The 26,311-nt window shown below is 42.2% G+C and overlaps 1 protein-coding gene across 8 annotated transcripts in view; it reads left to right on the top strand.

Annotated features, from left to right (window-relative positions):
* The window catches only part of LOC140627348 (RNA polymerase II elongation factor ELL2-like), a 114,759-nt gene that overhangs the window by 10,779 nt on the left and 77,669 nt on the right, over positions 1-26,311 (top strand). For 6 of the 8 annotated variants that reach the window (XR_012026146.1, XM_072815562.1, XM_072815567.1 and 3 more), the window contains exon 3: positions 9,907-10,109. The exons of 1 other annotated variant lie outside the window; for it this stretch is intronic. The gene's annotated coding sequence lies outside the window, so the exon portion shown is untranslated. Of the gene's footprint in view, positions 1-9,906; positions 10,110-24,842; positions 24,982-26,311 lie in introns of those variants that run through there. One more of the 8 variants, XR_012026147.1, reaches the window with a different exon arrangement.

The following is a 26,311-nucleotide window of genomic DNA, read 5'->3' as shown; positions in this document are numbered from 1 at the left end:
AATGAGGGAAGAGGATTCCAGTTGGGAGTAAGACTTTTGGTATTTGGAATTTGGAATTCATGGAGGCAGCCGAGTCCCTGGCGCTTTTTGATGTGGCTCATGTACCCAAGGTCAGGCAGTGAAGTCAGCTACAAAGTGACCTCCTCTTGATGTGGAGACAGTACCTTGGGGACATAGGGAACCGGGGTTCAAATCCCACCTCTTCCATTACCCAGATGTATAGGGCCCCTGCCTATCCCTGTGCGTCTTTGTGCCCAGATGATGCTGTCGTGTGGTTAACGATGACTCCAGGTGACTGTGGCCAAAAGGCAAGTCTGGGAACTCCAGCTGTGGTGTCTTGTGACTAGAAGGTGGCCCTGGCTATCTGTCTCTGCATCACCTTGGAGCTTGTCGGAAACCTAGCCTACATACTACTGGCTTAGAATCTGCTTTCTAACCAGATCTTCAGGTGATTTCTGTGCACCTTAGCATCTGAGAGGCCCTGTTCTCATCCTCTGCGTCACTACCAAGGAGTCATTGGACCGGTTCTGGAAACACCTGGGAGCGGTTACATTTGGTAGTCTGCTCCTGGAGAGGCAGGGGAGAGGAAGGCTATTGCTTTGCTAGATCTAGGTGGACCACTTTCAGGGTTTTTGGTCTCATCTTTGAAGCCTACTCACCACCATCGAGGCCAGGCAGGGAACGTGAAAAGCTCAACGTGTGCGAGTGTAAACAGTTTCCAACAGGGTAAATAAGACTTGGCTGCATAGTTAGGACACAGCTCACCCTTTCCTTGCAGCGAGGGTCAGCCTGGGCTCATTCGGAAGCGGAGACAGCGGAAGGCACACAGCAGAGCCCGTAAGAAATTCCGTCCTGGTGAACGAGGTAAGTAAGGTAATGTTTCCTTCAAGCATTTCATTTGGAGGATTGGAAGGATGATGTGTGGTCATAATCTTTTCAGTTCTTGGAAAGTATGCGACTGGGATGTTCCCTTCTGCTGTGATGGTATGAAAGAGTGGTCAAGTGCTCGGTTTGGAACCCGTCGTTTTCTTGATGAATTCGGTGGACTACAAACTACATCAAAATACGTTTTCTGAGATCTTTATTCACAAACAATTTGGGATTTAACACGTCCAATTTCATGCAGCTGTGGGTTTCACCATCTTCTCTGTAGGTCTTAAGCAATTATTGATCTACACATTGCTTTTCAGCCTGTTTCCGGTACCTTCTGGTGCCTGTATTGGCCACGATGACCAACCTACATTTATTCTTTATTTTTTTTAAAGATTTTATTTATTTATTCATGAGAGACACACACACAAAGGCAGAGACATAGGCAGAGGGAGAAGCAGGATCCCTGTGGGGAGCCCCATGCGGGACTGGATCCCAGGACCCCTGGATCACACCCTGAGCCAAAGGCAGAGATGCTCAACCACTGGGCCACCCAGACTCCCCCAACCTACATTTAATGGAAAGAAGGTTATTTACCATAAGGATAGCTTTTTGTAGCAGTAGCTTAGGAGTTTTGCTCGTTAAATCCCTATTGCGTTATTATTATGACTATATCAAATTATCCTTTTGATGCCTCCTATCAGCAGATGAGAGACCTTGTTGAATTACAGTTAATAAGTAGAGCTAGCGTGTGGTGCTTTACAATTAATGAAACATTTCAAGTACCTAATCTGATCTGGACACTGGGAAGATATTATCATTTTCTTCTCGGTACACATGAGAAAACTAAAAATGAGTTCAGAAAATTGCCCAAGGTCACGTAGCAAGTAGACTGTGGAGTGAGGACCCCAGTCTGGCTCTTTATATTCTCAGGTTCATCCTCCCCTCCCTGCACCAGTCCACAATACATTCAGGAAGATCTGGATGCTTCCGTTAGGGCCTGTGTCCTCTTGGGAGTTGGGCTGAATTGCTGGTTGTCGTTCAATTTTACTGCCACGCCTTCACATTTCTAAGGAGGAGCCGGCAACTAGTCTTCTGTCCCCAGAATTCCCTCACCCGTATGGCTCAGGGTTACAGCCTTTCAACAAGAGGGTCACCTGTGCACAACAGTTTGGAATGCAGGAGAGGAATAGAAGCTATTATTTTTGGAAGACAGGTGCAGGCCGACATGAGCGGGCCTGGGGTTTGAAGCCATTTAATGGGGAGTTTCTTGAGAATCACTTGCATCTCAGACTTCCAGAAAGGCACAAATTAGCACACATTCCTGTCCAGGGTCATTTCTCCACTGCTTTGATGTTACTAGATTGTCTGTGTGATTCCCTTGACCTTTTCTCTCCTGGCACCTTTAATTCTTGTATATGCGGCTCTGTCTGGGTGGGGGGAGGTAGGGGTGGAGGGCTCTTCCATCCAAAATGCCTTCTATCTCCCTGATTAAATCCCAAATGATAAAGGAATCTGGGTGAAAAGTGCTTTCTCTGGGCCTCCTGTAGTTTCTAACATTTCCAGGACTGTTTCTTTCCATAAGTAATTTTATTGCCTGTGAAACTGATATTTTAATTGTAAACTGTTTGGAAAATCAACCATCTCTGCAATGTAGACATCACTCCACAGAGTTACACCATAGTTCATCCACTTCTATTCCTATTGGTAAACATTTGGTAAACATTTTTTTATTCCTGTTTTTTTTTTTTTTGTTGTTGTTGTTGTTATGCTACACACCACTGTGATAAACATGTGCATAGCAAGCTCTATCTGAATTTTGTATTTTTCCTTAGCGCAAATTCCTGTTCTGGGTCATTTCTTTTTTTTTCTTAAGATTTTATTTATTTATTTGAGAGAGAGAGTGAGCGCACAAGCAGGGGAAGAGGCAGAGGGAGAGGGAGAAGTAGACTCCCTGCTCAGCAGGGAGCCTGATGTGGGGGCTTGATCCCAGGACCCTGGGATCATGACCTGAGCCGAAGGCAGATGCTTAACTGACTGAGCCACCCAGGCGCCCCTAGGTCATTTCTTTGGTCCCTGCATTGCTCAAAATCCTCAGCAATTGCCTTCTGTGAGCCAAGCATTGCATGAGGCATGGGATGCTGTTCTCCAACAGCTATGAACTCCCTTAGGGCGGAATCTGTACAGTCCGGAGTGTACTAGGCAAAGGACATCAAATACTTTGACCTTTATGCAGAGGAGGACATAGTAATAGGATGGACCTAGGAGGACTTCCTGGAGGAAGTGACATTTACTGAATTTAAAACAGCAAAGAGAGGGGTGCTTGGGTAGCTCAGTTGGGTAAGCAAAGGACTCTTGATTTGAGCTCAGGTCATGATCTTGGGGTCCTGAGACCGCTCAGGTCCCTGCTCAGTGGGGGGATCCGCTTCTCCATCCCCCTCTGCCTTCCTCCCTGTTCTCTCTCTGTGTCTCTAAAAGTAAATAAGTAAATAAACCTTAAAAAGCAACAAGAGGCAGGAATGAAGTAGAAAAGCATGGTGGCAGAAGAAAAAGCAGGGAAAGGGAAGGGGGTAGCAGAACGGCGTTCTCTGAGGGCACTGCCAGGTTCATTATGCCGAGAGCAGAAGTCAGCCAAGGGAGAGACTGGCCTACTGTTTGGAGTTCCTCCCCCGTGCATCCTGCTTTACACCACTAGCTGTCTCCCTCCGCAGTCCCACACACTCCCAGGGCCCCTGCTAGGTCTCTAAGTCTCCGTTCAGGTGTCCTCTCCTCCAGGAAGCTTTCCCTGATAGCCCTCACCCTCTAGATTGGGCGCCCCCTCTTCATGCTTTCCGTGTGTCTGAGCATTTAGGACAGTGCCTTTGACCTTAGTAGTTCACGTCGGCTTTGCTACCAGCGGGTGAGGGCCTCAGGATGGTGTTTTATGTGATTCTTCTGTCTTGCAGTGAGCACCTAGGACGTGCTGTGTGGGTTGGACTGAGCTGGATGTGGCCCCACTGCTTATTATTCATCTTAAGGTGTTTAAGCAGATTGATTAACCTCTGAGCGGGCCAGTTCTTTTTTATTTTATTTTAATTTTTTTTTATTGGAGTTCACTTTGCCATCATTTAGCATAACCCCCAGTGCTCAAGTGCCCCCCTCAGTGCCCATCACCCAGTCACCCCAACCCCTCGCCCACCTCCCCTTCCACTACCCCATCTTCATTTCCCAGAGTTAGGAGTCTCTCATGCTTTGTCAGCAGGCCAGTTCTTGAATGTGTGACTCAGGGATACTTTCTGTCCTGCCTGTGTCATATGTTGGCGTTGTTACGCAGATTACGTGAGATGCAAGACAGCATGCTTTAATAGAAAGCACTATGAAACCATGAGTTATTAGGACAATGCCCTGGTTTCAATGAAAATGTGGTATTTGTATGAGGCTTTTGACTTGGGCCAGCGAAGCGATGGTACCACCGTGGCTCAGAATGCGCCTGGATGGCATCTTGGGGCACTGTCCATATAGGTTGGTGGTGGCAGCATCTGAGTGTTTGACGGCTACGCCCGACTTGATGGTCGTGCAGCCTTGTGAGCCTGCTTCCCTCCCCATGGCCTGGGTGGCTTACACGGCTCCTCGATGACCTGCACGGTTTTCGGGTCCTCCTGCCTCAGGGGTCTTTCAGGCGATTCCTGCAGCCAAGTTCCATATTCCCAAAGGGAAACATGGCCTTCTGGTTGAGTACTGTAACTATTTCAGCCGACCTTGAACCTTTAAAGAGCCACAAGTCTCAGAGTCCCTGAAAGGTTCCCTGACCCGTTCAGCTTCCCAATCCTTTCTGTGAATGCAGGTAAAGAAGTTCTCTTGGAAAACCCCCTTGGGGATCCACCTGTTTTGGTCCACACCAAACCACTATTCCAAAATGGAACCCGGACATGGCAGTTGTCTCTTTCCTTGGAGTGATCACCCGGTATCATCAGGGTCCTCTTTGCTCCTTATTTAACCTCTGTCAACAATGTCAGAGAAATTTTAATCCTCCAGTTACATCTGTTTTTGTTCCATTTCCCTGCAGATCAGAGAATAGGGCCCGTTCATCTCTGTAGCTCCTTTCTCTCTTGGCTCAATGGCTTTCATCCAGTAGCTGCTTGATAATATTTGCTGAGTTGAATCACTAAGACACCAAGTCTCATGATTACCCAGTCACACTTCATGCACTACGCCAAAACCCTCTTTATCTGATACGGAAACAACCGCAGTTTCACATTTTTTTCAAAACCTGAGGTTGAAATTAAATATTGATTCTCCTCCCCCCCTCCAAAGCAGGGAACCCTAAGAAAAAAATGTGTGGTGCCTCTTTGCTATTCTCTTTACATACTATTCTGTATTGTCCCAGTACAAGGAGGCCAAGTACACTGAGGATTCTTTTCTCCAGCAATGAGGTTAAATATACACCATCCCAGATTCCCTTGCTAGTCTGCCTACTTCTATGGCAGGTAGGTTGAGGGCCGGAGTGGAGATATGAAAAGCATTGCAAAGCTAATTAACCCAAATGGGGATCACAAGTAGGTCAGGTTCAGTATCATACCCCAAACCCCGCTGGATAGAAGAATATACCTGATGTCTGTCTGCATTGCTGCTGGCAGGCTTAAAACTCACATGCCAAGAAAGGTCACCTTTTCTCTCTAATACAAATACACCACCTGCAAGTAATCTGAGTTCTTAAAAAGCAAGCTAGGAAAGAGTGATAGAGCAGCTCTTCCCATAAACCTTGCTTTTCGACTGGAGTCATGATTCCTTAGAGAGGCAGATGGGGCCCTATAAAATGTCTGGCCCCATAGTCCCGAGTTACCTGTGGGTAAAATGAGGCAGGTAAACCCAGGGCTTGAGGGAGCACATCACAGAGGGGCTGAGAGCATGGACTCGGGGGTCCTGTGCAAACTCCACCTCCAGGACTCCCTAAGCCTCACTCTCAGGAGGTCAAGTGCTTAACAGGCCTGATGCAGTGCCTGATGGGCACAGGCCATGGGTGCCCGGGGACAGGGACCTACCTGCCTGGTGGAGGTTAAAGACCCAGACATTTTCCCAAATACCAGAAGTGCCTCCTGCAGACCCGACAGCAGGGCTGTATGTTGCATGACCCAAAAAAGCCAAACTGTGACTCATGAGTAGACTTTAAAATGCGCGCCAATTCCGCACAAGGAGCCAGTGGGGTTTTCACCGAAAACTGGAACTGATCGTTTTACAGAGCTGAGCACTAAGTGCCATTAAAGTGCTTAAGCAAAGGCTGTGCCAGCAGCTGTCAAGGACCCTGTAGTCGGGGTTGAATGGCTGAACGGATGCCTTTTTATATCCTTTTAACTCTGGAAAAATATAATCCTTACCTGGGGAAAAGAATAAACCAGTGCCTTCGCTAAGGCAGCCAGCTAATAGTCACCAAACTGCCTCCATAGCTCTCCTTGTCCTAGTACACCCCCCCACCCCCCGCATCTCATCTCTTGATCTTTCAATAGCAGTGGACACAGGGATTCCTCTCTACTTCCGGAAATACTACCTTCACCTGACTTCTGGAACTCTCTTGGGCTTTCCTCTTACCTTTCCGAGGGCTCCTCCTCAGTCTCCCTTGCTAGATCCTCCTCATCTTCCCAACTTCCATACCTTGAAGCGCCCAAGACTAGGTCCTTGGATGTCTTTTGCTCTCTGTTTCCGAGAATCCCCTATGTGATCTCATCCAGGATCATGGCTTTCTATGTCCCCTCTAGTCTAGTGACTCTCTGCTCGATCCCTGCGTTCAACTCCCAATTCACACATCCGGCTACTTACTGTCTCCAACTGAGCATCTGAGAGACATCTCAAAATTAACGTGCCCCAAACTGTCTTAGTCCCTCCAGGCTGCTGTAACAGAATGCCAGAGACCGGCTGGCTTCTAAAAAACAGAAGCCTCTTTCTCATGATTCTGCAGCCTGGGAAGCCCATGATCAGGGCACTGGGTGTCTGATGAGAGTCTGCTTAACCATCTTCTCACTGCTGACCCCACATGGTGGAAGGAGCAAAGGAACTCTCGGGGGCCTTTTCAAATAAGAGCACTAACCCCATTCATGAGGGCTCTACTCTCCTGCCAGAAACATCTCCCAAACGCCCCACTTCCTAATACCATCACATTGGGGATGAAGTTCCAACATAGGAATTTGAGGGGGACCAGAAGCATTGAGTCTGTGGCAATAACCAGAGTCTTGATCTCTCAGCAAACCCTGCTCCTGCTTCCTTATTTCAGTAAATGGTACTGCATCCTTTTAATGGCCACTCTATCCACAATTGCAGCTCCCACACCATCCCTATCCTTCCTGCTTGATTTTCTCTCTGTGTCTCCCCTGCTAGAATGTAAGCTCCAGGAGGGTAGGAGTTTTTGTCTATTTATTACCCTATCCCTAGGGCCTAGGAGAGTACCTGGTATATAGTAAACGTGCAAGGGACATTTGTCCAGTGAAAGGCTATGTTAGTTAGGATATAGAATTGGCTCCTGCAATAGATAACCTCAGGTAAGAGTGGCTTAGACAAGATCGAAGTTTCTTTTGCTTTCAAATTAACAGCCCAGGTATGAGAAGTTCAGGGTAGCTGTGATGGTTTCACAGGGTCAGCGACTGGGGCTCTTCCACTCCCAGACCCTTACTGGTATGATACTGTGAAATGTGAAGCCAAGGGGACTGGGGGAAGGGTGCCCTTTTCACTCACACCCTATTGGCTGTAACTTAGTCACGCTTTTCACACTGAGCCTGGGAGGAGGCTGGGGTATACAGCCCTTTCTTCCGGGAAGCTCTGTGCCCAGCTCAATCTGGGGTTCTGCTACTAAAGAAAAGGCAAGAAGAGACATTGGGGACCAACCAGCAGTGGCTAGGTCTCTGCTACTGCACCCCAACAAGGATGTGAGATAAACAGCCAAAGGGTTAATTGACATTTCCTCCCTTTGGGTGGGTACAAAGGTGTTTGCTATTCCTTTTTGTTCTTTTCTGTATCCTGGAATATTCCAGATTGACAAATAAGTATTTTAAAGGACAAAAGACGCTTCTGTTAGAGCATAAAACATTCTTCTCTACTTGGGTACAGAAGAGATCGCTGGTCACATGGCCCCTGGACTGTGGCATTGGGCGGATGCACACAGAGCATTTTTGTCCTCTCTGGAAACAAACAGTGGCTTACCATCCAGACTTCAGCATCTTATGATTTGCCTTCCTCTCCCTGTCTTGTCTTTCTCACACAAGGGCACCCTCCCTCCTTAAGCATCCCAGCCCAGTTGGAACCCGGATGGGCTCTCTGTTGCTAGGGCACGCAGCCTTCCCTGACACTGGACAGTCCTTCACGGGGGTTTAGAGCACCTTTATGCTCCTCCCCTTTCTGTCATCCCTGTCCGCCGCAATCTCTGTTTTGATAAAAGCATCTTTTCTGGTTTTCTAGAAATAGTTGAATGGTTATGATGCTCCCTATTCACTTCAACTTCAGCCTGTTCCAGTTAATTGATGTAATCATTCAAAAATGAATGTGTTTTAAAAGATATGCATGCGTGTAGGAGGGATTGCAATTGTGGTTTAAAATATCTACACCTAGTCAAAAACATAGCATTATATTAAACCGGAATGGAACAAATTGGCCAAACACAGTTGAAATTCCAGAGAGGGATGATAATAATTTCATAAAGCATATGATGGCAGCTGCGCTACTTTACTACCGCCACCACAAATCCCCAGTGAGATGGTTTCCATGTGTGAGTGTTTTATGTATTCATTATTTCTTCTAATTCCATTTAATTTTAATTTTGGTGGGGGAGAGGAACATATATGGTGGTGAATATAGAATGCTTCAAAAAATAAAAACCCCCAAACAAAACCCCAAGTCATACACGGTGATCAGCAATGTCCTGACAGCTTCACTATTCACTAGAATGTCAGGTTACTCTGACAGTTGTGTTTTCCTTTATGCCTACGAACAAAGGAGGGCTCGGTGACCAAATCTGCAAATACTTCTGAATGTGCTCAGTCATCAACTCTCTCCTGACCCTGTCTTTCCTGCCTGCTCTCATAAACCAGGAAAACCTCTTTTCACAGCCTTGTGTAGCTTGAGGAGATCGGTCATTTGCTACCCAAACTCTCTTGACTACCAAATCACTGTAATTGCAGTCAAAAGCAACAAAAGAAAAAAAAAAAGATTGTTCCAGTAACAAAGAGGGCACCTGAAAATTTCTGCTCTCTGGTAGTATGTCAGTATAAATGAAAATTTTAAAAGATCTTTAAAATTTATTTATTCATGAGAGTCATAGAGAGAGAGGCAGAGACACAGGTGTAGGGAGAAGCAGGCCCCATGCAGGAAGCCCGATGCAGGACCCGATCCCGGGACCCCAGGATCATGCCCTGAGCCAAAGGCAGATGCTCAGCTGCTGAGCCACCCAGGTGTCCCAGTATAAAGAAATTTTTAATGTTTTGTTATGCATCATATTCATAGCCTTAAATATGAATGAATAATGGAGAAATGCATTTGAAAAAGTAATTCTTTTAATAATCTTTGAAAAATATGAAGTCCTCTTCTTCGCATCTTGCTCACTGGGGTGCTGACTAGGCATTCTCCCCGTTAAGGCCTCCCGCCACTACTACCGTGTTGCCTCTCACTTATCTGCTGCTACTCTGGCCTTGTTCGGCCTACTGTGTGTGTGTGTGTGTGTGTACATGTGTGTGCAAGAAGGAAGGCATCTGCTCCTCTGCAGGGCATTTCTCATGCTTACCTGTCTTGCTCTATGTGGATCCTGGCTCCTTTATGTGGTCCTAACCGTGGTCCTGCCCTGGAAGAAAGGAGCTGACTTTGTATTTTATTTTATTTTTGCAGGGTTGGGGGGTAGAGAAGGGGACAGGGCACCAAGGTGACTTGATCCTCCTGTGAATGAGGGAGGTTACTTCCTTGAGTTTCCCCATAATATGAGTTGCCTGAAATGTAATTGATGTCTCATTTTTACAGAGATGCAGCCTATATCCAAAGTAATGGTGGACGATCACTCATCATGCCAACATGTGTTTCTTTTAGCTACCCTGCTCCCCTCACCTGAGGCCACTGTGGCAAGTAGAAGCAAGGGGTCCTAGGAAAAAAAAAGAGAAATAATACACAGCAAGGAAAGTAAAATTGGGCAGATCAGCCTCACGTCCTCATCAGAATACCCTCCTTCCAGAGCCAAACATGGAGCTTTTGGTTTTGTTCCAGAACTTTCTGCCTCTCATCCAGACTTGAAGGTAATTTGCTCTTTGAATGTATCCTCAAATTCTTTTATTCTTGCTCAGACTTTCTCTGTGAAAATTGGGAAAGCTTCTAATAACATTTTGTGACTTGGAGATGGTAATGACATATGATGTGGGGCTCATAATCCAGTGTGAGGCTACTGTGTGCACAATTTCTTTATTCAAAAGTAGCATCAATTGACAGAAATGTATCTCTGCAGAGGCTTTAGAGAGACTGGAATAAGGGGATGAAATAACAGGGAAGTCATTCCATTTATTTATTATCTGCCAGTAGTTTCTGGCTTTTATTTCACACATTCTATGTCCTTGTGTTAAATATTGTGACTATGCAGATTCTTTAAGAGAGATATTTTAAGTCATTATAAGTAAGATTTTAAAAAAATTTTGAAATTATGTTCAATGTAACTATTCACGATTGTATTTTCCTTTGATATGCACCGAATGAGTTTCTCTGAAATATTATATGAGTGAGTTTGAATTTATACATACTGAGATTTGGCACATCTGATGTAGTTCAATATATCTCGATATCTCATCTCTTCCTCCTCAACGGTGTTAAAATTTCGTATTTATAGAGCAATAAGGTGAACACAAAGCTTTTATTTTATAGAACAATAACGTGCACATGAAGCTGACATCTTTTCTCGTGTTGGTTCAAACATTAATTTTACGATTTACAAGTGTAATTGTGCCTCACTGTAAAGAAAATATTTGATCTTGCCATTGCCTTTGGAAATAATGCTTGATTTCTAGAGAAAATAGATGCCGTGTTCAATGCTTTGATGGTTATTTACTTCCTTTGGTCAGTGTCACCAACACTTACCATGATATTTGATAGGCTTGGGCTCTGATTATAAGGTGGCAGGTAATTTGGCAGGTCAGAGGGTGAGGAGTGGGCAGTAAAATGGGTTTCTCATTGGATGAGAAGCACCGAGTTAAAAAGTTCCTGAAGGCTCCACTGGCACGTGCAGGTTGGGCACCCACTCTAGATTAAATATGTGGAAAGGCATGAGACAGTTTCCAAACAGAATAGACAGGAAATCATTGTCAATGAAAGTAGGCAGGCATTTGTCATAACCGTCCTCACCCACCCCCGTGTGAGGGTTTTCAGTGTCTAAGCGACTGCTGTGTAGGCCTTCAGAGGTGAGTCAGGGGGTGACGCCGGAAGAGTGTTGGAGGGTGGTGTCATCAGTGGCATTGCTACACCGCTTTCTCTCATGGGCCTCTGAGGCTCCTGCCTCTCTCTGGAGCCCTTTGTGTTTTTGTTTCTCCTAAATTAAAAATTAAAAGCGATGTATGGCAGCTTAAACACTGTTGCAGTTTGACAAATTTATACCTCTTACTGTACCGTCTTTCTCTATTACATTCCATGTTACTTAATGTGTATGTGACAGTGATTTTGGAGGTGGAAAACTGCATCGATGGGGCAGCTGGGTAGGCACAGGAAGTGGATACTGGGGGCATCAGGTGGTTCAATCGGTTAAGCATCTGCCTTAGGCTCAGGTCATGATCTCAGGGTCCTGGGTTCAAGCTCTGCATTGGGCTCCCTGCTCAGCGGGGAGTTGGCTTCATCTTTTCCTCCCTGTTCTTGCTCTCTCTCTCACTATCTCTGTCACAGTCTCTAAAATAAATAAAAAATTTTTAAAGATTTTATTTATTTATTCATGAGAGACACAGAGAGGCAGAGACACAGGCAGAGGGAGAAGCAGGCTCCATGTAGGAAGCCCAATGTGGGACTTGATCCCAGGACCCCGGGATCATGCCCTGAGCCAAAGGCAGATGCTCAACCATTGAACCACCCAGGAATCCTGAAAATTAAAAAAAATCTTTAAAAATTAAAGAAAGTGGACACAGGAGAAAGAGTCACCAAATGGCCAAGACTCAGAAAAACCATTATTACAAGTCCCTCATCCTGGGTTGTGCATCTCTCTGGTGGGAGATGATGGAGCTAAGGAGCTATGGTGAGAGACAGTAGCCCTGAGCAACCAGGGAGGTGGAGAGTAGCTTGTTGGCAAAGGTGACAGGTTTTGTGAAGCGATCGAGGGGACGTGCCTGGTAAGTGCCGATGCTGAAGATAAGTAGAGGTGCCCTGAGAAAGCTGGGTGCCTTAATATAGGAACGAGAGAACCCAGGATCCAGTTATTTTGAATCTGGTTAATGTGTAATATCTTTGAGGGGTGCCTGGGTGGTTCAGTCAGTTGGATGTCTGACTCTTGCTATCAGCTCCTGTCATGATCTCATGGGCTGTGACATCGAGCTCCACACTAGGCTCAGCCTGAAGTCGGCTTGGGACTCTCTGCCCCTCCCCACCACATGCTCTTTCTCTGAAATACAGAAGTAGATTTTTTTTAAAAAAAGATACCTTTGAGTATCCATTTCCTTCTCTAAAATGGGGGCCTTAGCACCCACTTTGCAGGACTGTTGGGAGGAGTAGAAACGAGGTATGTAAAGCTCTTAGCATAGAGCCTAGGACCCAGGTCATTCTCATGAAATTGCTCTTGTTCTGGCCCAAGCTAGAGACTCTACAACAAACAACAGGAAGAACGTGGGTTGTGTTAGGAAGCCATTTCAGGAGCTTTGGCAGCTGAACAATGGTTTTCAAGACAAAACAAAACAAAATGCTCACTCAAAGCCCATCTCTACTACCAGACAACATAATATCTGTATTTGAGAATGACCTGTTTTCTAGGTGTCTACTTTGGCTTTGTATTTGACTCCATCCTGCAAGAGGATTGTTTGAATCCTCTTTAGGCTTTCTTTGGGTGAACTCTTACATGACCTGAGCTGTTCTGCAAGGCTAAATGTTCAGGTGAGGCTCCCACTGAGAAGTACCTACAGTTGCCTGGGTAACGCTGCCCTTTCTTTATGGGCAGATGTCGTGGATGCGCCTGATGTTTCTAGTTCTTCATCAACCCGTGAAGGCCTGCCAGTCAACATGGATATTGGAGGCCAGTGGGATGTGAGAGGCTCTTCCGTCCTCACTCCAATTGCTTACCTGACCTCTTTCCCAAACCCGTTTTAGGACTCCAGATTTCTTTCTGTTCCCTTCCAGTCCATTGCTGCCCACAAGCCTGCATGACACGCAGGCAGCAAATTTGTTCTACCGACTTTAAACTCCTGAGTCACAACCTTGTTTCCAACCTCCAGAAATCAATTGCGAATGAAAAGACTAAGAGGGGATGGCTTATTATTAGGCCAGTGATAAACAGATTTTTACAAGCTTTGGTTTTGTCTGTGTACCAGTTCTATTATCTCTACCGCAAATTATAGAGCTTTTCTGTGCTGAGCAAAAAGGGTATATTGTTCTTATTTAGACACTTTTACTTTTAACTAGAAATCCAGCTCAAAATAGGCTCTTAAATAAGCCCGCTTGAACTATTTATGAAAAAGACAGACTTTAGAACATCTTAATGCATATTTATCTCTCCCTACTTCCATTATTCTGTATGGGAGCCAATTTGAGACATTTCTTGATAATTAAACAATATACCTTTGACATAGGCTTTGCTTGTCACCCTTAATCCCCAGTTATTCTCTGGTGGAAGCATTTTTCTCCATTGCTTATGCTATTAACTACCTGTCTTCAGAGGAAATGCCCGCTGACTCAAGGAAATGGGGGCTTGGATTACGATGAGAAAGGGAAAACTAGTTGCTGGCAGCCAGAAGCTAGACTTGTATGATCACTATGTTTAGGTGTCATCATGTGACGGTCTGGCACTCACTGCTGGGCCTTGGTATTCTTTTGTTGGACATAAACAGTATCACAAATCATCAATGCCCAACGAGACCACTCTGTGACTGTGATGGATCAAGACAAAAAGACTATTTCATAATCATGCCTGGATGCAGACAAAACGTGAACATTATCCAAGACACAGAATACCATTGTTCCCCCATCCTGTCTAATAAGAGTGACTGATGCTTCTTTACCAATTATAGCTTTAGCCCAACTCTGGTCTGTCCTCCCCATAGGGAGGATTTGTTGAAATAGCCAATTATAGGGGCTATTTCAGTTAAGCTCAGTCAGTTAAGCATCTCCCTTCAGCTCAGGTCATGATCTCAGGGTCCTGGGATTGAGTCCCACTTTGGGCTTCCTGCTCAGCAGGGAGTCTGCTTCTCCCTCTCCCTCTGCCACTCCTCCACCCCCATTTGTGCTCTCTCTCTCAAATAATAAAAAAAAATCTTAAAAAATTAAAATAAAATAGCCAATCATAGAATTATCCCACTTCCTGATAGCATCCAATCCAGAACAAAGCTCTGTTTTTTAAAAGCTTCCCCAGAATCCCCTAATATAAGCCCCAATCCTTTATAAGTTCTTTCTAACACCCTCTCCTAGAAACGTTCCCCCATGGCGTGCATTCTTCCTCCTTGCAGTGAGTAATATACACAACCTGTTTAACTAATGGTGTGTTTCTAGCGGTCTTTGGTTTTGAGGGCATTGACAGAAATGGACATTCCACTGAGATTCAGCTGATATACTCTCTTCTTTGGATCAAGACTCTCAACTCAGTAAAACTGCACATATTGGAGATCCTTGTATTTCTCTCTGCTTGACAGGCTACCCTGTCCATAGCTGAGAGCTAAATTCATGCTGAATTTACCTTCAGTATTTCACTGAAGCCCATCAGCATTGGGCTTATTTTGTTTTCTTAGGAGTGAAGTCTCTTGAGATATCTTTGTTACCCAATCGTTTTTATATTTTTCCTTGGTAAAATTGTTTTAGTGCCTTCTGCTACTTCCTCTTAGGATTTGTGTACTGTTCTAGTGTCTTGAATGTTGTTTGGCCATAAGAAGAAAACCCTATAGGGAGACAGTGGGTATAGTCCAGTAAGTCATCCATGCCCAGGTCCTGGGGACTGAGAAGTTCAGAGGGTCTCTACAGGCAAGTGTGATTTGGACAAATACTGTCCTGGGCACCATTTAAAGATCTTAAAAGGACTTCCTCTTCATTTCTGCCTTTGTGTCCCAGAGAGTTGCCCTGTTCAGTTTTATCTACCCAGAATTGGGAGTTTTTATTTGGCCTCTGAGTGGTGATGGTCAACCTTTGGCCAAACACCAGAGACACTGAGTTATATGAGCATCATTCTTACAGATTGTTCAGTTCTCACAGGGGTAGGAAACTTGTACAACCCTGCCTTTTACAGGCTGAGCACTTGCTTCTGTCATGTTTTCTCACTATATGGCTGAATTGTATGCTTATTTTTCTTACTAGAAGGATGTCAACAGAAACGATTTGGAATAGCAGTGCCACTTTGGGGAGCTTTTGATATGAACAATGTTTTTCATTTGAAGGGTACCTTAGTACAAAAGGCAAAATCCCCTGAGAAGATTGTCCATCTTGCTTGTCTCAAAGAGAGATCATATATACATATATATATTTTTAACATGAGAGGCATTCGTTCCTTCTTTTCTGTGCTTTGAGGATTAGTAAGTGCTGGCTTTTTAACTGTATGATCTGATAAAATTCTCAGTGGTCCAAGTTATGCCCAAACCAGCTGTGTCACTCCCTTTTGTGGATATGTAAAATCTGTTTTTGTGCATCTGAACCATCTTCCCTATCCTTGCCTGGAGCTGGCTCTTTTCCATCGCCACCCCAGCTTCTCTTTCCTATCTTATGAAACTTCAAAGATCAACCAAAATAATTATTTTACATGCACTCTAAGGATATCTAGTCTAGATAAGCAACCAGAATTGTTTAAAAGACTAAAAAAAGGGAAAATTATTACATGGTGTTTCTTTTTGTGGACACTGAAAAATATACGCACATAATAGCCTTTTTAACACTACAGCTGCAAGATTATAACAAAGTGATTTAGTTTCAAGATAAAATAAGTTATGTAGCATGAATCAATCTTTAAAAAATTAGTTTGCTAGTATAATATTTTGATTTGTTCAAACCAGCATTAAATTCCTTATAACTTAAATTTCCAATAGTTCCTATATTGGTTTAATGAGCTTAAAAAGTTATCATTGTTTCCACAAATTGTGTGAAATTTAAAAATTTTATATAGAAGATTATGTTAAACTAAATTGAGTGACAGTAATGGATGTCTCTTTGAAGGATTTAATTTTATGTAATTTTTAAAATGCTATCACTCATAAAGATTTAATGTGTTAACTAAGTTGGGATTTTCACATCTTTAACCTTAATATCTTATACCTCAGTTAATTAATAAATGATCTTTGAATGTCTGCACACTTAAAAAAAACCAACAGATACAAAACACTGGTTATACCAAACATTTTCATTTATTGTTTCTTAAAATGACAACAGATTCAATAGATTAACAAACTGTGCAAATATACTTTTTAAAGATATTTCAGTATACAAATTCAACATACAAAACTCAATTGCATTTCTATTCTAAAAACAAAATGTCTGGAAAATAAGAAAATAGCCCCCTTTATGACAGCATCAAAAGAAGTAAAATACTGAGGAATATAAATTTAATTAGAGGTGAAAGATCTGTACACTGGAAACTATAAAATATTGGTAAAAGAAATTAAAAATATACATTTAAATGTAAAGATATCCTGTGTTCATAGATTGGAAAGAAATACTGTTAAAATGTCCACACTACCCAAAGCCATATATAGACTGAATGCAATCCCCATCAAAATCCCAATGAAATTTTTCACAGGAATAGAAAAAACAATCCTAAAATTCCTGTGGAACCACAAAATAGCCCAAATAGCCAAAGACATTTTGAGCAATAAAAATAAAGATAGAGTCATTACACTGCTGGATTCCAAAATACACTACAAAGTTATAGTATTAATACAGTATGGTACTGGCATAAAAAAGAGACATATAGACCAATGGAACAATTAGTGAGTGCATATATGAATCCACATATATATGATAAACCAATCTTGGACAAATTTTCCAAAAACACACAGTAGGGAAAGGATAGTCTCATCAATTAATGGCATTAGAAAAACTGGGTCCCCACATGTAGAATAATAAAATTGGATCCTTATTTCACATCATATACAACAAAACTGCAAGGAAAAAAAAACAGGGAAAAAAAACTTGACATAGGTCTGTACAATGATTTTCCTAATATGATCATAAAACCCATGCAACAGAAGCAAAAATAAGTAAATGGGATTGCATCAAGGTAAAAGCCTCTTCTCAGCAAGGGGATGAATCAACAGAATGAAGAGACAACCTACAGAGTGGTAGAAAACATTTGCAAACCATATACCTGAAATATCCAAAATATAAAAGGAACTCAATTCCATAGCAAGAAACAAATAAATGGAGTGAAAAATGAGCAAAGGACCCAAATACACTTTTCTCCAAATAAGACATACAAATGCCAACAGGTGTATGAAAAGATGTGCTGAACATCACTAATCATCAGACAAATGTAAATCAAAGCCAGCCTGGAGGTCACTCAAAAAATTAAAAATAGAACCACCATATGGTCCTGCAATCTCACTTCTGGATATATAGCCAATGGAAATAGAATATTCAAAAAAAAGATTTTATTTATTTATTTGATAGTGAAAGAATGAGTGAGAAAGAGAGAGAAGGAGCAGGGGAAGGAATACGGAGAAGCAGATTCTCCACTGAGCAGGGAGCCTGGTTCAGGGCTCTATCCCAGGACTCTAGGATGATAACTTGAGCTGAAGGCAGATGCTTAACTGACTGAGCCAATCAGGTGCCCCGGAAATAGAATAGTTTGAAGAGATAGCCCTACTCCTATGTTCATTGCAACATTATTCACAATAGCCAGGGTATGAGAACAACCTAAGTGTCAATCATTGGAAGAATGAAAAAAGAAAATGTGAGGAAAAAAGATATAAAACAATGGAATATTATTCATCCTTTAAAAAGAGGGAATTCCTGTATTTGCAACAACATTGATGAACTTGGAAGACATACTGAGTGAAATAAGCCAGATACAGAAAAATGAATACTGCATGGTCTCACTTATATGTGGAATCTAAGAGAGTAGAACTTTTATCAGAATAGAATGGGGGATACTAGGCCTGGAGACTGGGGGGAAATGGGGAAATGTTCATCAAAGGCTCCAAATGTGCAGGATGAGATATTCAAAGAGAGCCCAGTAGGTAGAAGGGAATATCAGATTATAGTGTACTTAGTATTCATTATTGCTCACTCATACTTTTCTAAAAATGTAGTTACATGCTCTGTTCAAAAGACTTAGGTTCTGCTTATATAGGACTTACTTGATAATATAGGTTCATCCTTGTTAAAAACTCAGCATTCTGACCATCTATGTAGCAGTGTACAGAACACCATTACACCTGCCACACTGACCCTACAGATCCCAGAGAGAGTTGTGGGACTTCCTCCTTGCCCTGGCTCATGTTCTGGATGTGACATTTGTATAGGCAGGCAGCAATCAATACTTCAGTCAGTGCCATCAGAAATTTTTGGTGGACCCAACTCCAGGCAATTCCTTTACTTCAGTGTAAGGTATTAACATACCTTGACGGTCAGTCATCTCCAATAAAATTATCTTGTGCTTCTAAGTACAGTACAAAGCAAGATGTGACTCAGCAGTAGGGGATTTTGATGGAAGGACATTTTGGTGGAAATACAGAAGCCACAGAAACTGCCATAAGCTCTACATGGAAGCATTAGTGTGTAATCTGGAAAGAGTGCAACGGCAGTTTTAGCTAGAACTTGACTTTAATCTTGGTCAGATAGTTAACAGCTTGGTGACCGTAGGATGGTGAGTTAATCTTGTTGAGTTTCAGTTACTTTGCAGAGTTGTTGAAAGTATTGTAGACAATGCGTAATAATACACTTATCAAGATCCTTAGCTCACTGTGGATATATAGCATAAGTGTTAGATGCTTTCGTTGTGGTGTTTGATTAGTATTACCATCTCCTTACCTCAGCCAAGTATAAGATGTCAGACTAAAAGAAATGCATCACAGAAAGTTTAATATCACATTTCTTTTTTAAGATTTGTTTCCAGCTTTACTGAGGTTTAATTGACACATAACACTATATAAGTTTAAGGTATACAACATAATGATTTGATATACATATATATTGTAAAATGTTTCCTACAATAAATATGATTAATCCTTCAGCTCACGTAATTGCCATTTTGTTGTTGTTGTTATGGTGAGACTCTCTTAGGGGCTTTCAAGTATACCATACACTGTTGTTAACTGTACATTACATCTCCAGAGTGTATTCATGTGATACCTGGAAGTTTGTACCCTTTGGCAAAATATCTCCCTGTTATCCCTCACCCCTCAACCCCTGGAAACCACCAATCTACTCTCAATTTCTATGAATTTGGCTTTTTATAGATTCCATATACAAGTGACAACACATAGTGTTTGTCTTTCTTTGTCTGATTTATTTCACTTAACATAATGCCCTCAAGGGCCATCCATGTTGTTGCAAATGGTACAATTTCCTTTTTTAATGGCTGAATAGTATTACATTGTATATACTACATGTTCTTTATTCATTCATGCATCAATGGACATTTTGGTTTTTCCATGTCTTGGCTCTTGTGAATAATGCTGCAGTGAACATGAGGGTGCAGATATCTTTCTGAGATAGTGAATGTCATATTTTACATTACCTGGAATGCCTGATGTACTTGCTTATTTATTGATTAATTTAAAGATTTATTTATTTATTTGAGTGGGGAGGGACAGAGAGAGACAGAGACAGAGAGAGAATCTCAAGCAGACTCCAAGCTGAGTGTGGAGCCTGGTATGGGGCTTGATTTCACAACCCTGAGATCACAACCTGAGTTGTATCCAAGAGGTGGATGCTTAACCAACTGAGCCACCCAGGCACCCCTGATGCACTCATTTATTTATGACGTATTTATTGTAAACAAAAGACTTAAATATCCCTAACCTCTATTGAAGGTTGCTGTCTACTGGTTGGCTACAGATAGTTAAACATATAAAATAGACCTTGTAAGCTAGGTGATGACCTTGGTGGGGTTTTTTTTTTCAATGTAAGTGAGATGGGAAGCCACTGGAAGGTTCTTTTATATTTTAACAAGTTTACTTTTCTTCTGTGGGGATGCAGACTAAAATAGGGAAATCATAGAAGCAGGGAAACCAATAAAGATGCTTTTGTGACAATCTAGGCAGGAGATAATGGTGGCTAAGGCCAGGGTGGTAGCAAGAAGTAATCATATTCTGGTTATATTTTCAAGGTAGAGCCAAGAAATTTCATGACAGCTTGGGTATGAAGTGAAAGAAAGAGGAGTAAAAAAAATGACTTCAGTTTTGAGCCTGAGGAATTGGAAGGAAGAAATTGTCTTTAATAGAGATAGAGAAGAGTAAAAAGGTAATTTAAATTTAGTTTCTGACATGTTCAATTTGCGGGCACCTATTAGACATCCAGGTGGAGATCAGTCAGGGTTCCCCATCAGTAGGAATAGAGTGAGAATTGGGTTAATGGCTAAGCCCTCAAGTACTTGATCATTAAGAGTTTGGAGAGATGATAGGTACCAGTTAAAGAGGGTAAGATAGATCAGCTAATGAAATAGAAAAAAAGACTGGAGGTTTGGTGTGCTGATAGTCAATAGAGAATGTATTTCAAGTCAAAAGAAGTAACAACTGCATTAAATGCTGTCGATGGGACAGTAAGGTGGAAGACTCAGAAATGTCCATGGGATTAAGCAACATGAAGGTCATTGCTGGCTGTGAAAAGAGCAGTTTCAATGTAATGGCTGGGGCAAATGCCAGATTAGGGTGTGTTCACGAGGGAACATAAGTCGTCTTTTCGGTATTGGAAATAGATAGTATGGACTTCTCTAATTGGGCATGGTGAATCATAACTCTTTTGTAATTGTAGTGGGAAGGGGAGAAATAGAGCAGAGACTGGAGGGGGAAATGTGGTCAAAAGAAACTCTTGTTGTGAAGATAGGAAAAAATAGAATATATGTTTAAGGAATTATACAAGAATTAGAGAAAATATTAAAGCAAGACAGAGAAGGAATAATTGCTGGTTTGATATTCTTGAGTCGGTGAGAGGAGATAGAACCTAGTGCATGGGTGGAGGTGTTGGCCTGCTCTAGAACAGAATTTATTCTAGTAATAGAAGAGAAAGTACCATATATAGACAAAGGTTTAGGCAAATGGAAGCAGTGATGGTGGGAGCTCATAGAATTTCTCTTTTGATTATTTCTATTTTCTCAGTGAAATAAGATGTAAGGTCATGAGCTGAGAATAAGGTTGAGGGAAGAGGGGCTGGGGGTTTAAGGTGAGATGAAAGTGTGGAATAGCTATTTAGGAAGGTGGGAGAGTGGATGAACTGGGTCCTGTGCTCTTATTGCTCTGGCAGCCTTAAGTGACCTGTTGAGTTGAGGATCTTGGCCCATGAATGCTAAGTAGTCAACATGATTTTGTGTCTTTCTCCATCTGTGTTCAAGTGTACATGTGTGAAGTGCAAAATAGGCAGAGAGCCGAACTTAACTGGGGTTATTTTTGCCCAAGTATGAAGATGAAAGAGAGATGCAAGAGAGTTTGAATGTTTGTGAGGGATTGAATCATGAGCCTTAAACTCGATAGAGGGAGAGGTAAAGGTGTAAGGGAGTGATGGGGATGCCAAGGCTGTAGGATTAAAGGATTCTAGATTCTTGTGTGGTCAAGGATTGTTGGGTTCAGAGGTACTGGAGAGAGTGGATTAGAAAGATCAGAGGTGGTAATGAGATTGGAAGGCTCGCAATTGTAATTGGGGAGAGAGCATGGTTATGGGAGTGAATGAATGAGATTGGATGGCAGATACAATTATGTGGAGGAGAGAAGGTCAAGGAAGTGAAAGGACAATATGTTGAATCAGCCATGTGAGACTGAAATCACCTAGATGGTGGCACCTGGAGGAGAGGAAGGTATTCCTTTGGCTCCCTAGGTCCCCTTCTAGCCCCTCCCTCTTTCCTAATTACCACCCCCTGGCTTTGAACCCCATGCTATCAGATTACCTCCTTCTACTATAGTCATCTACAGACTATGGTTCGAGGCACAAGGTGAGAGGTCTTCAAGGAAAGCAGTGTCAGGTTTCAGCTAGATTCTAAAGGAAGAAGGGAAAAGAAACATTGAGAGAAGAGCTGCGGGATATGAATGATTTTGCTGACAAGTTCCAGAAGGCAGTGGAAAGGTTTCAGACACTGGGAAGGGGTGAGGGATAATGTAAAACCAAGGGATGTAGTAGTGGGGGGGTTGGGGATCAGGGAAGGGGCTTCTGGGAATGCCGAACATCTTACAGTGATAGATGTAATCTGGGATAATTAGTGAAGGGGAGGAAGAAATTCTCCTTGGTCCAAGCTTTGTCTAGCAGGACTAAGAATCAAATGTTTATGAGACAAATGAAGAATGGAAGAAAATCAAAGTTTTGTTACATGTACATGGAGGCCCAATAATGAAATTGAGACCTAAAGAAATGACCAAGACAGGGGCACCTGGGTGGCTCAGTCAGTTAAGCATCTGCCTTTGGCTCAGGTCATGATCCCAAGGTCCTGGGATTGAGGCCCGCATTGGGCTCCCCACTCAGCAGGGAGTGCTTCTCCCTCTTCCTCTGCCCCCTCCCTGCTTGTGCCCCCCCTTTCTCTCTCTCTCTCTCTTAAATGAATCAATAAAATCTTAAAAAAAAAAACAAAGAAATGACCAAGACAGGGAGTTTTCATACTTTTTTAGACAAAGAGTTAACATGTCTGTGAGAAATTGACAGGACAAAGAAAACCTAACTTTGGGGTTTCAATTAGTAAAGAATTCTAAACAGGATTTGGGCTATGGTAGTGAATTAGTAAAAAGTAACAAGCCTTCTCAGCTTTCAGTTCCCCATCCCTGGTGATAACAAAGCCTCTTTAGCTACTGATACAGGGAGAGTACATTTTATGAGGGAGATTTATTTCCTGCTTTCAGCGGGACAGAAAACATTCTGAGCGTCCTTCTTGTGCAGGTTGTCTCTTAACTTTCATTTAAAAAAATCAGTAAGGATCTCTGGGTGGCTCAGTGGTTTAGCACCTGCCTTTGGTCCAGGATGTGATCCTGGAGTCCGGGGATCGAGTCCCACATTGGGCTCCCTGCATGGAACCTGCTTCTCCCTCTGCCTGTGTCTCTGCCTCTCTCTCTCTCTCTCCCCCTCTCTCTTTCTCTGTCTCTCATGAATGAATAAATAAAATCTTAAAAAAAATAATCAGTATGCCAAAGTGGCACATTTTGGGGTGGCCTGCCCTAGGCACCTACAAAAGCCATATGTAAAACTATGTCACACACTCTACTGATAACTTTCTACAACTTCATCTTGGCTAAAGTTATGTGTTGTACATTGTGGAATAAGACAGTGCATGAAAATATTCTGTAAACTCTTAAGCACACTATAAAATTAAAATATTACTATTATTGAGATTATAATTATTATTTCCTGCAACATCTGAAATCCTAGAAAGCAAGATCTCCATAAGACGCTGGAAATTTTGAATTGAAAACCTTTAATGTTTGAAGGTCCTTCCATATATGATTGTTCACATGCGTGCAACCTAAATCAAGAATGAGCACAGGTGAAAGCGTGTTTGGAATGCTACTGTTTGCACACACTGCTCTATGAGCAACAATAACATGAACTTGATGGCAGGCTCTGGGTTGGGTGTTGCTCAAGTGTCCTAGGACCAGGACTTGAATGGTATTTAGAGTTTGACTTTACTTACCTTTCAATAACATCTCCACAGGCATTATCTGCTAGTCATTGGACAACTGGTTCTAGAACTCTTTCATTAGAGGCTCAAACTGTCTTATTTACCTCTTTATGGTATGATTTCTGGCCCTACAACAACTTGTGAACATCCTACTGTTTCTTCAAAGATCCACTAAATGGAAAGAGAGAGATCCCCCCCTAAAATCAATAAAAACCGTTCAACACCTCGACATTTAATAGTGAAGCTTGCAAATTCCAAAGATAAAGAGAAGATCCTTAAAGCAGCAAGAGACAAGAAATCCCTGACTTTTATGGGGAAGAATATTAGGGTAACAGCAGACCTCTCCACAGAGACCTGGCAGGCCAGAAAGGGCTGGCAGGATATATTCAGGGTCCTAAATGAGAAGAACATGCAACCAAGAATACTTTATCCAGCAAGGCTCTCATTCAAAATGGAAGGAGAGATAAAGAGCTTCCAAGACAGGCAGGAACTGAAAGAATATGTGACCTCCAAACCAGCTCTGCAAGTTTTAAGGGGGGCTCTTAAAATTCCCCTTTAAGAAGAAGTTCAGTGCCACAATCCACAAAAACAAGGACTGAATAGATATCATGATGACACTGAACTCATATCTTTCAATAGTAACTCTGAACGTGAACAGGCTTAATGACCCCATCAAAAGGCGCAGGGTTTCAGACTGGATAAAAAAACAGGACCCATCTATTTGCTGTCTACAAGAGACTCATTTTAGACAGAAGGACACCTACAGCCTGAAAATAAAAGGTTGGAGAACCATTTACCATTCAAGTGGTCCTCAAAAGAAAGCAGGGGTAGCCATCCTTATATCAGATAAACTAAAATTTACCCCGAAGACTGTAGTGAGGGATGAAGAGGGACACTATCTCATACTTAAAGGATCTATCCAACAAGAGGACTTAACAATCCTCAATATATATGCCCCGAATGTGGGAGCTGCCAAATATTTAAACCAATTAATAACCAAAGTGAAGAAATACTTAGATAATAATACACTTATACTTGGTGACTTCAATCTAGCTCTTTCTACCCTCAATAGGTCTTCTAAGCACAACATATCCAAAGAAACGAGAGCTTTAAATGATACACTGGACCAGATGGATTTCACAGATATCTACAGAACTTTACATCCAAACTCAACTGAATACACATTCTTCTCAAGTGCACATGGAACTTTCTCCAGAATAGACCACATACTGGGTCACAAATCAGGTCTGAACCGATACCAAAAGATTGGGATCGTCCCCTGCATATTATCAGACCATAATGCCTTGAAATTAGAACTAAATCACAACAAGAAGTTTGGAAGGACCTCAAACACGTGGAGGTTAAGGACCATCCTGCTAAAAGATGAAAGGGTCAACCAGGAAATTAAGGAAGAATTAAAAAGATTCATGGAAACTAATGAGAATGAAGATACAACCATTCAAAATCTTTGGGATGCAGCAAAAGCAGTCCTAAGGGGGAAATACATCGCAATACAAGCATCCATTCAAAAACTGGAAAGAACTCAAATACAAAAGCTAACCTTACACATAAAGGAGCTAGAGAAAAAACAGCAGATTGACCCCACGCCCAGCAGAAGAAGAAAGTTAATTAAAATTCGAGCAGAACTCAACGAAATCGAGACCAGAAGAACTATGGAACAGATCAACAGAACCAGGAGTTGGTTCTTTGAAAGAATTAATAAGATAGATAAACCATTAGCCAACCTTATTAAAAAGAAGAGAGAGGAGACTCAAATTAATAAAATCATGAATGAGAAAGGAGAGATCACTACCAACACCAAGGAAATACAAACGATTTTAAAAAGATATTATGAACAGCTATACGCCAATAAATTAGGCAATCTAGAAGAAATGGACGCATTCCTGGAAAGCCACAAACTACCAAAACTGGAACAGGAAGAAATAGAAAACCTGAACAGGCCAATAACCAGGGAGGAAATTGAAGCAGTCATCAAAAACCTCCCAAGACACAAAAGTCCAGGGCCAGATAGCTTCCCAGGGGAATTCTATCAAACGTTTAAAGAAGAAATCATACCTATTCTACTAAAGCTGTTTCGTTCTATGAGGCCAGCATCACCTTAATTCCAAAACCAGACAAAGACCCCACCAAAAAGGAGAATTACAGACCAATATCCCTGATGAACATGGATGCAAAAATTCTCAACAAGATACTAGCCAATAGGATCCAACAGCACATTAAGAAAATTATTCACCATGACCAAGTAGGATTTAACCCTGGGACACAAGGCTGGTTCAACACTCATAAAACAATCAGTGTGATTCATCATATCAGGAAGAGAAAAACCAAGAACCATATGATCCTCTCATTAGATGCAGAGAAAGCATTTGACAAAATACAGCATCCATTCCTGATCAAAACTCTTCAGAGTGTAGGGATAGAGGGAACTTTCCTCGACATCTTAAAAGCCATCTACGAAAAGCCTACAGCAAATATCATTCTCAATGGGGAAGCACTGAGAGCCTTTACCCTAAGATCAGG

Source organism: Canis lupus, chromosome X (genome assembly GCF_048164855.1).
Source record: "Canis lupus baileyi chromosome X, mCanLup2.hap1, whole genome shotgun sequence".
Taxonomy (NCBI): domain Eukaryota; kingdom Metazoa; phylum Chordata; class Mammalia; order Carnivora; family Canidae; genus Canis; species Canis lupus.
The sequence above is the reverse complement of the archived record's forward strand: the minus strand, read 5'-3'. Positions and strand labels throughout refer to the sequence as shown.